The sequence below is a fragment of the Rhamphochromis longiceps genome, linkage group LG3, assembly GCF_057381845.1.
Source record: "Rhamphochromis longiceps isolate RC_006_pf linkage group LG3, R_longiceps_female_GT1.1, whole genome shotgun sequence".
In the NCBI taxonomy this organism is placed as follows: domain Eukaryota; kingdom Metazoa; phylum Chordata; class Actinopteri; order Cichliformes; family Cichlidae; genus Rhamphochromis; species Rhamphochromis longiceps.
In genome coordinates, this window is record NC_140559.1 from 6046921 (window position 1) to 6062110 (window position 15190).

The 15190-nt window shown below is 43.7% G+C and overlaps 1 long non-coding RNA gene across 1 annotated transcript; it reads left to right on the top strand.

The window, feature by feature from the left end:
* The first annotated feature begins 826 nt into the window (after window positions 1–826).
* LOC146672655 (uncharacterized) lies at window positions 827–14401 on the top strand. The gene is made up of 5 exons (XR_014908334.1): window positions 827–1062; window positions 1322–1385; window positions 1612–1673; window positions 11701–11747; window positions 11896–14401. It is a non-coding gene; the product is annotated as an uncharacterized LOC146672655 (long non-coding RNA).
* Window positions 14402–15190: the final 789 nt, after the last annotated feature.

Here is a 15190-nt window from a genome sequence, read left to right on the forward strand (position 1 = left end):
CATCAAAACTACAGCTAATCATACAGTTAATGTCATTTTGGTTATATCGTGTGTGCGGCAGATGGAGAAAAATTTACACTTCAGGGGAAGGAAAAAAATGAGAGAATTTACTTATTAAGACAAAATAAAGATGAGCTGAAGTTTATTCCCACGTAATTAGACGGGTAATAAACGGGGGCATCCTCCTCCTCTTTCTATGCTGTACACACCCGAGCCTGCTACCGTAACATTTCTGCCCTCTTACCTCTTTCTCTGATATATGAAATATACAAAGAATTTCCTTGTTGTCAATAGAAAATTGTAGTCAGTATAATCTTTTAATAATATAAGTTTGCATATGATAGAATACTGCATGATGACCTCTTTATAACTCAGACTGTTTTTGATTCACTGTGACCCGTTATCATGCAGGGAAGGAGCAGTACCTGCTAGATAAGAGCTTAATGAGCAGTTTCACTTTGTACCAGGTAGAGGAGCCTCTCCTGGCACACACACACACCCATATCCGCACATGCTCACGCATCAACATTCCACTGAACAAACATATTCACTGTTGTATTACTCTTCTTGTGTATAAATAAAGACCAGGGCAGTGGCAGAGTGCGAGTCCCGGAGCCCTCACTCCAAGTGTGAGTGCTCTGTGGCTGCCCTTGCATGCAAGCAGGGGCGATTTTAGCCCATTTTTGGGGGTGCTTCAGCACCCCCAAAAATGAATCAAAGCACCCCCAAAGATTTCTTACTTTTTTTTTTTTAATCAATATTTGCTGTTTGTGTGACACACTACTAAAAATATAAAAAGCATAGAGTACTTGGTTGAGACGGAACATTTTAACAACAAAAGTATAGATAACCCCTCCCCCCTCCCAAAATGGTTTGTTCCAGCTCTCCCCCACTCTGGCTCTAGGGTCGTTGCTGCCAGAGCGATGGTAGCTGAGACGCAGCGGAGCGGAGGTGGAGTGCCTGGATTAAAACAGGACGTATTAGCAGCATTTAACCTTCAGTTACTCTTTATGTAGTTAGATAGGAGTCATGTTTCTTTTTAGCTGAAAAACCTTACACCAGGTAACCTGCAGTGTTGAAAACGTGTTTTCCAACAATGTTTGCTACCCTACAATCCGTCCTGCTCTGTAGTAAATTCAGCGACATCTGACTGTCCTGTTGCTCCCATTGAAATGTATACAGCCTATTTAAAATCTAAAACTTAAAATTGTCCGCAGCCTGCTGTTGTTGCCACTGTCCTGTTTGAAATGGATACTAACTAGCTAACTGACTGAATGCCCATTAACCTTATAACTGCTGTTGTGTGTGTGTTTTTGTGTAGAGAGAGACAGACAGGTTCATAATGGATATAAGGACGTTTTTTCAAAAACAGGAGCCACATTCAGGTAAAAGTGTAAGAACAAATGATCCGTCAATAAAGGATAATGTTGGATCAGTGTTTCAATATTTTATATCTTTTATTAGATGTTCATGTGGTTTGGTTATTTGCCTTTTGGTTGAAAGTAGACTGAGAGAGGACTTTTTGTTAGTGATCTTAATAATTTTTTTTTTTTCATATTAATGTAATTTTTTCATCTAATTGAATCCAATCTATTTGTGTATGATTGTCAGTCCAAAGAGGGAGAGAGGAAAGAGGGAACATGAGGAGAAAGTACAAGGTCAGGAAGAACCAGGTAAGAAAACAGACAGGGAACAGTGACAAGCACAACAGAAACTATTAAACTGACAAAGAGAAAAATCCTGATTTTATTCATACAATCAGGAAGTTGTGTTCTCCCTATATTAAAGCTGCTATACAGAATCTGCAAAACAAACTGGGTTGAAACATTTTTGACCCTCTTTAACAACATTCCAACATAACATGATCATTGATTGGGGAGATTAAAATTAATGATATATTTTTATGTGGTTCAGCCACAACTCCACTAAAACCTCAGCCAGTAACAGGTAGGCCAACTTTTGGACCGTCCAGGTGTCTGTTTGACTGCTGCATACTGACTTATGCGGCAGAGAAACACTTATCAGTGTTTCTCAAACTTTTTACAGTGTGTACCACCTGAGAAAAATGTCAAGCTCTCCCAAGTACCACTATGAAATCATGAAACTCATAAATCTTACAACACAAAATTAGTATTATTAAATTAGTTAAATTAGTATCTGCAGTAAAGATTTTTTCATACATTATATACATTCTACCACAGGCAAAGTTGCCTCCATTTTAATAGGTTTTTATTAATATTTTGTAATAATTTATTCTGTTTTGGGAGTGTTTTTTATGTATCTGTATTATATTATACATACACAAAAGTGAATCTCTGTCCAAAACATGCACTCAGTTTACTTCTTACTCACTATGAGCATCATTTAAATAACCTTTATCAGATTTGATGGTTTTGTTACAGACTTCTCAAAAAAGTGTTTTGCTTTTCTTTCACAAATGTGGGATTAAATTGTGTTTTGTGACGAGGACCCAGGCAGAGAGAGACTTGATGAATTTAAGAATCTTATGATTTAATAAAGAAATTTGCAGACTTGCACACTCAAAAAAATGAAATTGGGTGGTTGTTACATGCAGATGAGATGAGTAAGAGTGGTTAGTTGCCTGGATCCAGCCACTCTTACTAGATTGTATGATGTCATCTCAACAAGAACAAATTACGTTGCTGAATTTCATGTAGATGCTACATAATTCAATTACGTTCACCATAGAAACATGGAATTATTTAGTTCAAATTACAAGTTTGGATCTTGTGCATGTAACAACCACCCAATTTCACTCTTTTGAGTCAGCTCACGAAATCCACAAGATCACATTAGATGTCAAACCACAGGAAAATCAGTGGGGTTACAAGAGGCAGACAACCACACCACGTGTATGCTGTTACTATTTCGTATGGTTTAACTTGTCAAGGACAACAACATAAAGCATCATCAAGCATAGCTTTCCTACTTTTGTTAAGTCTGTATTGACAGATTAATGCCATGGTGGTTCGTGCTGTTACCTCAGAGCAAGAAGGTCCTGGGTTCAAATCCGCAATGAGGCGAAGTTTGCAGTGGGTTCTCTCTGTGTACTCTGGTTTCCTTCACAGTTAAAAGTCATGCAGTTGTAAGGGCTGGTTATTCTAAATTACCCAAAGGTGTTGAAGTGCAAATGGTTGTTTGTCTCTGTATGATAGCGACCTGTCCAGTCTGTACCCTGCCCCTGTTACCCTATCACTTCTGCAGCCCAGATAAAGATATTGATTTAACTCTTTAAGACCTACCATAGAACCAAGTCCACCAGAGCTTGTATTATATTTTTACATGCTGTAGAGCCATTTTTGGGAGCATTTCAAGTTGCTATACATCAATACAACCATTACAGCCTAAATTTTAATAATATGTATGTATTAAGTGCATAGTAATTACATAAATTGCAAAAAAGTGCAATAAACTACAAAAAAATTGAAAATCGTTTTTGTTTTTTTTAACATATATTTCTAGTTAGAGAAATTTAAGAGGCTTTTCCCTCAAAACTGTAAATACAAAAAAGTTGCACAAAATAGTTTCCTACCACAGGAAATTTATTTTGAGTGCCTTCATAGTTTTATTTTTGAAATACACCAATTTTTATATACTGCAGGAAAAACAAAAATGAATATTATACTGCAAATTTGCAAAATAACAGCATATGCATCAAAATAAACTATTTCCAGCAGTGCAATATGAGTCCTAAGCATATGTGGAAGGAAACTGTAACCTAGGACAAGCTGATGGCATAAGATGTAAGTACAACTCCTCAGGTTTCATATGCAAAAAAAATTATTGCGCTAGCTCACGTGGTTATAGTGCTACCGGGATTTAAAAATAGTTGCGCAAAACGGAGTGTGCCCACTCTGACCAGTTTTAAAGGGTTAAAGCAAGAAAATATAGTATTAGCATTAGCTGCCAATTCCTATTCACCTAAAATTAGCATTACCTACTAATGGCAGTCTACTTAGCATTAACTCCTCACTAATGTAATGCTAATTCACATCAAATTATCTTTAGCTTTAGCATTAGCTGCTAGCTTCAGCCTACCTAGCACTAGCTGCTCACATTGTTAAAAGGGAAGAGAAAACGATATTAGCATTAGCTGGTAATAATTATTCACCCCTAATTAGAATTAGCCACTAATGGCAGCATACTTAGCATTAAATCCTCACATCGTTATAACTCAAATGATGCTAACTTGCATTAAATTAGACTGCTGTTATTAGCTAATGCTATTTAGCAGTAGCTGCTCACATTGCTATAAAGCAAAGGAAAACGATATGAGCATTAGGTTCTAATGCGTATTTGCCTTAAATTAGACGTAGGTGCTAATGGCGACCTACTTAGCATTAGCAGCTCAGATGTTGTAATGCTAGGAAAAAGAGTGTTAGCATTAGCCGTTCCCATTGTTATAAAGTTAAGGGAAATAGTGTTAGCATTAGCTACTCACATTGTTAAAAAAGTAAGTGTTAGCATTAGTGCATAATGCTAATTCACGTCAAATTAGCATTAGTTAATAAGAGTAGCCAATTTTGCATTAGCAGATAATGTTGACCTTGCCCCACTGGAAAAGTTCAGAACTAAAGATTTAGGAGTGTTTCTCGATAGCTCTTTCTCATTTGAGAAACAAATGAATTCTGTTATTACAACCAGCTTTAAGGTTTATATTGTTGACTGTCATTTATGCTTAGAAATATTTACTCATATATGCTTAGAGTTGTATAATCGATTGCATGATGATAGAGGTTTGATCCTTAGTAGTCTGTAAAGACTCTGTATGCCTTCCAGAGTGCTCTGGCATGCACACACCACTTGGGGCCATGAGAGAGGTCGTACCCTCTCTTACTGATTTATGGTGTAGGACAGAGGTCTCAAACTCAATTTAGCTGGGGGCCGCTGCAGGCACAGTCTGGGTGAGGCTGGGCTGCATTAGGTTTTCCACAAGAAAGGCATGGTTAAAAAAATTCCAATCTTCTCAAATCTCTTTATTTTTATTTTTTAACAGAAAATATGAAAAATAAATTAACAAATTAAGAATTAATAAGAAAATAAATCAATCTGTAATACATAAATAAAATAATAATAAGATATTTTTAGTCAGTGAACTTATGTGTTTTTTTCAGTCTTCTATATCTGCTGTGTTTAGATTGAAATGTCTGTATTAACAGTTCTATAACCTTCTTCTGAACATGAATGGAACACTGTAGAAAATGAACTGTTCTTCTGAACATGGCTTCTCTTGCCTACTCCTTGCTGCTAGAGACCTGGCAGCGTTTCCTCTCACATAGCCAAGCCAGATTTGGCCTGAGGGAGGAAGCAGTTGCGACCCTCAGTATGTCTTGAAGATGATCATCCGTAAGTCTGGACCTGTACTTGGACTTATTGAAGTTCAAAGTGGAGAAGAGCTTTTGGCACAAGTATGTGCTACCAAAAAGGCACATGGTCCGCTTGAACATTCGGGAAAGCCGAGGGAAACTAGGGCTCAAGTCTCTCAAAAATTGTCCAAGCTTGTCTGCTTTTCCACTCACCTCCCTGAACGTTGCTTTGAGTTCAGAGTTGCACTGCAGCTCAATGAGCTCCATTTGAAGCACAGAAGGGGCATCTTGCACATCAAAGGAGAAGGGGTCCGCAAACATTTGAAAGGTGGCTCTGTGTGTCTTGAAGTCAGCAAATCTGTGATCAAATTCTTCCTGTAGCCTCAAAATGACATCAACATACTCGTCAGCACTGAATGGTGTGCCTGCATCCACGAGTGCCTTGCATGCTGGGAAATGGCAAAGGTTTGTCTGAGAGAGCTGAGCTTTCCAGAGCGCCAGTTTTGTGGAGAATGCTCTCACGTTGTCATAGGCAGCACTGACAAGTTGCCCCTGGCCTTGTAACGTCTTGTTCAGTACATTAAGCTCATGTGTCATATCAACAAGAAAAGCTGAGTCCATGAGCCATTTGGGATCAGTTAGCACAGGAACACTAACTCCATCCTTCTCCATGAAGGCTTCACTTCTGCTCTCAACTCAAAAAGTCTCTTTAATACATTTCCCCTGCTGAGCCAACGTACCTCAGTGAAGTCGAGCACATCCCCATATTCTGACTCCATTTCCTCTAAAAAAGCTCAGAACCTTCGGTGCTTTAAGCCCCTGGATCTGATTTGGTTGATGCATTTCACAACAATAGACATCACATTGTCAAACTTCAGGCATTTGCTGCAAAGGACCTGCTGATGGATGATGCAGTGCAGAGCAATGGCCTCCTCCACGCCTTCCTCTTCCAGTTTGTTTTGTGCCACCAGTCCATGTTTCCTCCCTGTCATTGATGGCGCTCCATCTGTTGTTATTCCAACAAACCTCTTCCATGGCAAACCAACATTCTCAATGGCATCACACAGCTTGTAAATATCTGCTGAGCGGTGGTCTGGCCATGCATTGGAATTACTGTGAGTCTCAACGCGTAGAGAACGTCATCTCTGCTTCTTTTTCTTGCAACCGTAGCACGGCGATCGGCAGATAAAAAGCCGGTAGCAGTCTCCTTTGTTTTTACGCTCGATGTTAAGTGCGCATGCGCCAACCAGCGTGCAGCCTGTTACAGTCGCTCCTGCTTTTCTCTTAGTTTAGCTCTTTTTTCTTACGTATTCTTTTTTTTTCTGACTTGTATTTTCCTCCGTTTTCTATCTCTTACTCAATCATGTGGATTGAGAGAGTTTTTGTTCTTCTGGTGGCCGTGGAACTGTTACTTTTATCATGGAACGGGACCGCGGCACATCTCCTACACGCACGGACTGTTTACTCCAGAGATCAGCTGATCGCCCTGATGCCGGCCGGCTCGCTGGCCAGGCCCGCAGAAGTGCCCGCAGAAGTACCAGCTGAAATTTGGAGGAAAACACATCGGGGATGCAGAGGTCAAGGACAGAAGAGAAGAAAAAAGGTGACGGTGAGACAGCGGAGGCTCGAAGCGAGGAGGAGGTTTAAACCGTGTCTGCCGTCTATCGTGATGGGAAATGTGCGATCGTTGGCAAGTAAAATCGACGAGCTCTCAGCACTGGTACGGAGTCAGAGGGAATACCGAGAGTGTAGCCTGATGTGTTTCACCGAATCATGGCTGCACCAGGTCATTCCCGATGAGAATGCTTCCGTGGAAGGCTTCCACACTGTTCGGGCGGACAGGGACAGCATCGCTAGCGGTAAGCGTAAAGGAGGTGGGCTTGCTGTTTTAGTTAACAACCGGTGGTGTAACCCTGCCAACATAACAATCAAAGAAAGGATTTGTTGCCCGGACACTGAACTGTGTGCTGTTGGACTCAGGCCGTATTATTTACCCAGGGAATTCTCTCACGTCATCTTGGTGGCTGTTTATGTTCCCCCCTCTGCTAACCCCACAGCTGCATGTGACACTATCCACTCTGCCATAGCTCGGCTACAGACTCAGCACCCGAGTGCCTTTATTGTGATCTCGGGTGACTTCAACCATGTATCACTGGACAATACACTACCAACATTCAAACAATATGTGGACTGTCCCACCAGGGGAGAGAAAACTTTAGACTTACTGTATGCTAACGTCAAGGATGCATACAGCTCCTCCTCCCTCCCCCCACTTGGTAGGTCAGATCATAACCTGATTCACCTCACCCCCCGCTATGTGCCAATTGTGAGGAGGGAACCTGTGACCACCAGGACTGTTAGGAGGTGGTCAGAGGAGGCAATAGCGGAACTACAGGGCTGTTTCGAGGTGACCGACTGGGAAACACTCTGTGAGCCTCACGCCGAGGACATCAATGGGCTTACTGAGTGTATCACAGACTACATAACTTTCTGCACCGACTCCATTGTTCCAGCTCAGACTGTTCATTGTTACCCAAATAACAAGCCGTGGGTGACTAAGGACATCAAAGCCCTCCTCAACAACAAGAAGAGGGCTTTCAGAGGGGGCAACAAAGAGGAGGTGAGGAAGGTCCAGGTGTTACTAAAGGACAAGATCAGAGAGGCTAAGGACAATTACAGGAGGAAGCTGGAGTGGAAACTCCAGCAGAACAGCATGAGAGAGGTGTGGAGGGGCATGAAGACCATCACTGGATTCAGGCCAACCAACAGCAGGGGAGCTGAGGGAGGTGAGAATAGAGCCGACGAGTTGAATCTGTTTTTCAATAGATTCGACACCACAGTGTCTGCTCCCACCCCCACAACCTCACCTGCAGTCAGCCTGGAATCCAGAGCCACACCACTGTGCCAGCCTCTCTCTTCACATGTTGCCTCCTGTGAGATTCCTGACACCCCTCCCCCACCCATCACCTTCACTCAATACCAGGTTGAGATGCAAATGAGGAGACTTCACTCAGGAAAGTCTGCTGGACCAGACGGAGTGAGTCCCCTTGTCCTCAAGGCCTGTGCCCCCCAGCTGTGTGGAGTCTTTCATAAACTGTTTATGCTGAGTCTGAGTCTGCAGAGGGTCCCGGTGATGTGGAAGACATCATGCCTCGTCCCTGTACCAAAGACGCCTCGTCCCAGTGGCCCCCAGGATTACAGGCCCGTGGCACTGACCTCCCACATCATGAAGACCCTGGAAAGGCTCATCCTGGACCAGCTGCGACCCATAGTAAGACCACATCTGGATCCCCTTCAGTTCGCTTATCAGCCTCGTCTCGGAACAGAGGACGCCATCATCTACCTGCTCAATCGTGTCTACACCCATCTGGACCAGCCGGCGAGCACTGTGAGGGTCATGTTTTTTGACTTTTCCAGTGCTTTCAACACCATCAGGCCGACCCTCCTGGGTGATAAGTTGGCAGCGATGCAGGTGGATGCTTCTCTGGTGTCCTGGATTGTTGATTACCTGACAGGAAGACCACAATATGTACGTCTCCCACAGTGTGTGTCTGACAAGGTGATTAGCAACACAGGGGCACCACAGGGGACTGTCCTCTCCCCCTTCCTCTTCACCCTCTACACCACAGACTTCAGCCACTGCACAGAGACCTGCCATCTTCAGAAGTTTTCTGATGACTCTGCGGTGGTTGGATGCATCAGCAGGGATGATGAGACAGAGTACCGGGCTGTGGTCGACTCCTTTGTCACGTGGTGTGAGCAGAATCATCTGCAGCTCAACGTGGCAAAGACCAAGGAACTGATCGTGGACTTCAGGAAGACCAGGAAACACTTGACCCCTGTTTCAATCCAGGGGGTCAGTGTTGACATTGTGGAGGACTATAAATACCTTGGAGTACACATTGACAATAAACTGGACTGGGCTAAAAACACCACAGCACTTTACAGGAAGGGCCAGAGTCGTCTCTATTTTTTGAGGCGACTGAGGTCCTTCAACATCTGCCAGAAAATGCTGAGGATTTTCTATGAGTCTGTGGTGGCCAGTGCGATCCTCTATGCTGTTGCATGCTGGGGGAGCAGGCTGAGGGTCGCAGATGCCAACAGACTTAATAAACTGATCCGTAAGGCCAGCAATGTTGTGGGGATGGAGCTGGACTCCCTCAAGGTGGTGTCGGAGAGGCGGATGCTGTCCAAGATAAAGACAATGTTGGATAACACCTCCCACCCACTCCATGACATGTTGGTCAGTCACAGGAGCTCGTTCAGTGAGAGACTGAGATTACCGAAAAGCACCACTGAACGACACAGGAAATCATTCCTGCCTGTGGCCATCTCCCTGTACAACGCATCCACTTAACACACTGTTTGCTGCTACAACTACACATGTTTCTTTTCCAAATATTTATTTATAAGTGACTTATGTATGTATGTATGTATATATATGTATATATTGTACTATTCTTAGTTAGCGTATTGTCTGTCTTGTCTTAATGTTGGTTTAAAATGGAGCACTGTAACAAAAAATAATTTCCCCCAGGGATCAATAAAGTATTCTGATTCTGATTCTGATTCTGATGTCTTTCATGACGACACGAACACCGTGGCGTTTGCAGATGGTAGAAAGTGCAGGGATAGCGAGCGCAAAAAAGGCGACTGCTCACGGCGCCGGGCTGTTGTTACAGGAGAAAGAAGCAGAAATGACACCGTGACATATAACAAATAACATCAGCTGTTTCTGATGTTAGTTGTTTTGACTGCTTTTACATTATATTGAAATATATGTAATGTTCATGTTTGCTGCAATGCAAACGCAGTGATGCAAATAAAAACATGGAGCCACAAATTACGGTGCGACCCTATAATTAGTCCGGGTTACTGGGGACTGTTGTTGCCGATGAACAGGTGTCGCTATGTGACTGCAGACTAAATTGGGCTGCATTGAGTTCATGACTTTTCTTTTATCCCGCCGCCTACGCATCACTGTGAGAGTTAATATGAGATCTCTCTCTGTGGAAAAATAACTTTAAATCCCACTGACGTGTGTATAAATCTATATACGTATAATGTCCCGCTGGGCAGCAACTTAAAAAAACAACTTTTTTTGAAGTGTTGTGAACGCAGCGCGCTGGGGCGAATGTCGGCGTTTGCCCAATAGAAAGGAGGAAGCCAGCCAGGCACAGGAAAGAAAGAAACACTCCAGGGCAACGCTGCTGGAACTTTGACTCATTGAGAAATGTTTCCCTGCTTGCATCAAGCCCAGCTGGTGTCCCCTGAGATCCATATCCCACCCTGATTGGTGGGTTAATTCAGCTCCGCCCACAACACTGTAAAGTGTCATACATTATCAAACTAACATTACATTTTCATATTAAGGTGGGGCCAAAAACTATCGTCCTGCGGGCCGCAATTGGCCCACGGGCCACGAGTTTGAGACCCCTGGTGTAGGAGGACACCTACTCTGTGTCTGGTTAAGTATAAGAGCCCTTTGTTAGGGGGACCGCTGGACTCTTAGCACCAGCTTTGGGGTCACAGGGTCACATCTGGAACACACACACACACACACACACACACAGACACAGACACACACACACACACACACACACACGCACGCACGTACGCACACACACACACACACACACACTATGCACAGACTGGTACTCTTTGTTCATACCTGTGTAAGACGTCATAATGAACTTGTGCATATTCATGTAAGCTCAATAAAGAGCAGTGTTACGAGGGAGCAGACGAGAGCGACTGAGGTCAAGTGAAGGAACGGCGCTGTCACAGTTCTCTCCCTCATCAATTGTCTGGTTCCAGCGGTGGGTCTGTGCTAGACGACCCATCACCAGCTTTTTCCACTGGTTACCAGTACGTGGTAGAATCCACTTCCAGATCTGGTTGTCTTTAAATCTGTGAATGGATTGGCTCCATCTTATCTCTCTTTAACAAAAGAATCCAAGTGGAGCCCTCAGGTCTGCAGATAAGCAGCTTCTGACCAGAACTAGACGTAAAAACAGAGGTGAGCTTTATCGATGGCTGCAGCCAAACTCTGGAACAGTCGCCCTTCACATCAGGTCGTCACCAACACTGGACATTTTTAAAAGCCGGTTGGAAACACATTTGTACTCTGTAGCTTTCAATCCTGACCAGTCTTTATAGTCATTACTGTGTATGTTTCCTATTTTCTCTCTACTCTGTGCAGCACTTTGGCTCAAGCTGTTTTTAAATGTGCTGATAAATAAATGTAGATTTCTTTGAATAAAACAGTGGAGCCGAGCTTTGAGCTCAGTGTGTAACAGTGTGTGTGTGAGAGCCATGTAATGTCCATGTGTGCATGCTGACTGTGCTGCTCTGACCCCCCTCCTCCTTTCAGGGTGGAGCCTGCTGGAGTCCGATGGTTGAGACCAGGTCTGAGGAAGTGTAAGTGTGTTTTTAATGGGATTCATGAAAACAAAGCAGCACACATTCAACCATCTTCATCATGTCAGGAGTCATCATCAAAGTGTCAATCAATGAACAGATGATGGATCAATAACTGCAGCTGGATTGTGTTTGTTCTCTCCATCAGATTCCTGTCAACTCACAATCGACACAAACACAGTGAACACAAAGCTCCAACTGTCTGACAACAACAGGAAGGTGACACGTGTGGAGGAGGTTCAGTCATATCCTGATCATCCAGACAGATTTGATGTTTATGAACAGCTGCTGTGTAGAAATGGTCTGACTGGTCGCTGTTACTGGGAGGTCGAGTGGAGAGGAGACGTTTATATATCAGTGAGTTACAGAAGCATCAGAAGGAAAAGAGACAGTGATGACTGTGTGTTTGGATACAATGATCAGTCCTGGAGTCTGAGCTGCTCTGATGATGGTCCTGAGTTTGTCAGGCACAATAACAGAGTAACATCCATCTCCTCCTCCTCCTCCTCCTCCTCCTCTGTCTCTAACAGAGCAGCAGTGTATGTGGACTGTCCTGCTGGCACTCTGTCCTTCTACAGAGTCTCCTCTGACACTCTGATCCACCTCCACACCTTCAACACCACATTCACTCAAACTCTTTATCCTGGGTTTATGTTCTGGCCTCCTGGTGGCTCAGTGTCCCTGTGCTGAGTGGAGTGTAAAGAGTGTCTCCTGTTACAGAAACACTCTGACTGTTGAACAGATAGTTCAGTCTGTACATGTCTGTCTCGTTCACTCACAAACACGTTTTCAGATTCATGGATTCAATCAGTTGATGTTTGAAACTCTTCTAAATGATTCCTTGTAAACTTCTTCAGTCACAAACAAACAGGAAGTGATGTCACATGTGTTCCTGTCCACACAGCAGAATGAGTCTATTGCTGACAGTGATGTACAAACAGAGTGAGCATTTCTGAGGCCCAAAATAAACTGAGTAGTTCACTGAATGAACAATGGACTGTGAGCTCAGTTCCTTCATCATTAGTATGGATTATATATGTATATGTATTATATTAGTATCATATATATCAGGTGCTGCTGCTTTCAGTCATTGTGCAAATGTGCTGTTTGTAAGCTTGTAAAGCTGCAGTCAGCTGAGACTGAAGAAGTCACCTGATCAGTGAGCAAACGTTTCTGAAAACGTCCAGATGAACAGAATCAACCTTTTGGGATCAGCCAGCAATGCAGCATCATTGTTGTTCAGCTTCAGAGGTTTGCAGGAATGAACTGATGACCAGAAACAGCTGCAAAGTCCAAGAAAATACCAGCTGGAGTTCAGCTGCATTTGAAGAAGTCAAAGAAAAGTAAGGATGGCAAAGGGCGACGTTTTCTTCCAAAGAGCTGCAAACATGGTCGACGCCTCATTAGAAGAATCATCTGGACATTTGTGAGGAACTCTAACCAAGAAAGCAACGTCACACAGATCCAACAGACAGTTTCCATGACTGCAAGTGTTGAGTGGAAAAATGCTACATTGCATTATTGCATCCTCTCACCACAGGAGGCGCTGTTGGCACCACTGATTGCTGATCAGCTGTTCTCTGATGATCTGATTGATACTGTGAATAACGGGACTCACTGAACTCTGTGACACAGTGAAGATTACAGAGTTTAACTTCAACATCTGACTGACGTCACACAGACAGAAGGATGAACCAGTGAGGCACAGAACACAGTTACTGGAGATACTGGATCAGCTCCATGTGAACCTCTGATGGAGAAGCTGCTGAGCCAGAGAAACATCAGGACATGACAGCAGCTGCACTTATCTAACAACATGTAGCAGAGCTGATCTATGTTAGAGGATCTATCACAGCAGCTGAAGCCAAAGTCCAACACTGGATACCAGCTGAGCCTGTGCTGAGTGTAGTGTTACAGGAAAAGGGCAGAAACACTGGTAGCTCCCAGTGATGCTGACTGGGGCACAGAGCTGAATGATGCAGCATCAGGACACTGTTTCAGTCTGACTGACAGAGAAACCTGTAGCTGTATCTACATGTGAGGCAGAGGCCACACAAGCAGCTTTCTATGTTTCACAGTGACTGAGATCTTCAGTGGGGGTGGACATGCTCCTGTACAGACCTCTGAGGAGAACCAAGGTGCAGTCAAAGAGTCCAGTCTGTCCTCACAGATGTGAACATGTGCTTTCATCAGGTCTGCTGTCAGCTAGCAGGCTCACATCAGAATCACTGTTCCTGAAAAACACAGTCTGTGTGACATCATCAGTCAGCTGATGGTCCCAGATCTGAATGGTTTCTGTCTCTACTGAGGAAGTCAGAGAATATCACTGAGGTGTGGATCAGGTCTGAGTGAGCTGTGGAGGGACAGCTTTAAACAGTCCACAGGTCTCACGTCCTGCTCAGTCTGGTAGCAGATACCTCGTATTTGGGCAGGGATAGCTCAGTAGGTAAAGTGGTCGCCCCATGATCGGAAGGTCGGCGGTTCGAATCCACTTAACGGCTACCCTGAGGTACCCCTGAGCAAGGTACCGTCCCTACACACTGCTCCCCGGGCGCCTGCTTAGTGGGCTGCCCACTGCTTCACTGAGTGAATGGGTCAAATGCAGAGAAAAACAAGTAATTTCCCCATGGGGATCAATAAAGTATCCATTATTATTATTATTATTGTTCCAGATGTGCTGACATCAGCAGCAGCACAGCTGTGTGATACCATGAATCTCAGTTATTGATCCAACACACAGTAAATACAAAGATCAGGATTTCTGAGAGAAATCATTATGAGTCTGAACACATGATCACTGAATGTTAGTCTCCACAATAATAAGCTAACACAAGCAAACACAGCTTTCAGCTCTTATTTTGAAACTGGCTTATTTAGAGAGCTGTGATGTGAGCGTGCCTGGCTCTGAGGCACTTGGGTCAGCCTCTGTTGTTTAGAAGTGTTACAGACTGTGAATGACACAGACCTGTCAGTTTCCATGTTTGTCTGTAACACAGCTCAGGGGCTCCATGCTGAACGCATCCATCCAGTGTTATTGATCCAGGACTGATACCAGCATTGGGATCAATACTACAACACACAATCACATGTGTCCACGTGATGTGTTTGACCAGCTTTATTCATTAATGATCAATCAGCTTATTTACTGCATCTGAGTCCAGCTTCATTTAAATGATCCAACCATGAAAATGACATCAGTCCTACAGAAGCACTTCATGCTAACAGGAAGTCATTGATTAAGGTGGAATAACACAGAGACACAACCACTCACAGCTAACCTGACCCCACTAACTGCATGTGTTTGGACTGTGGGAGGAAGCCGGAGTACCGGAGAGGACGCACACAAACACGGGAGAACATGAAGCTCTGAAACAAAGATGGTGGATTTGACCTCAGGACCAGGCGGGGTTACGGGGGCCATGACCCCCCAATAATAGATCCAG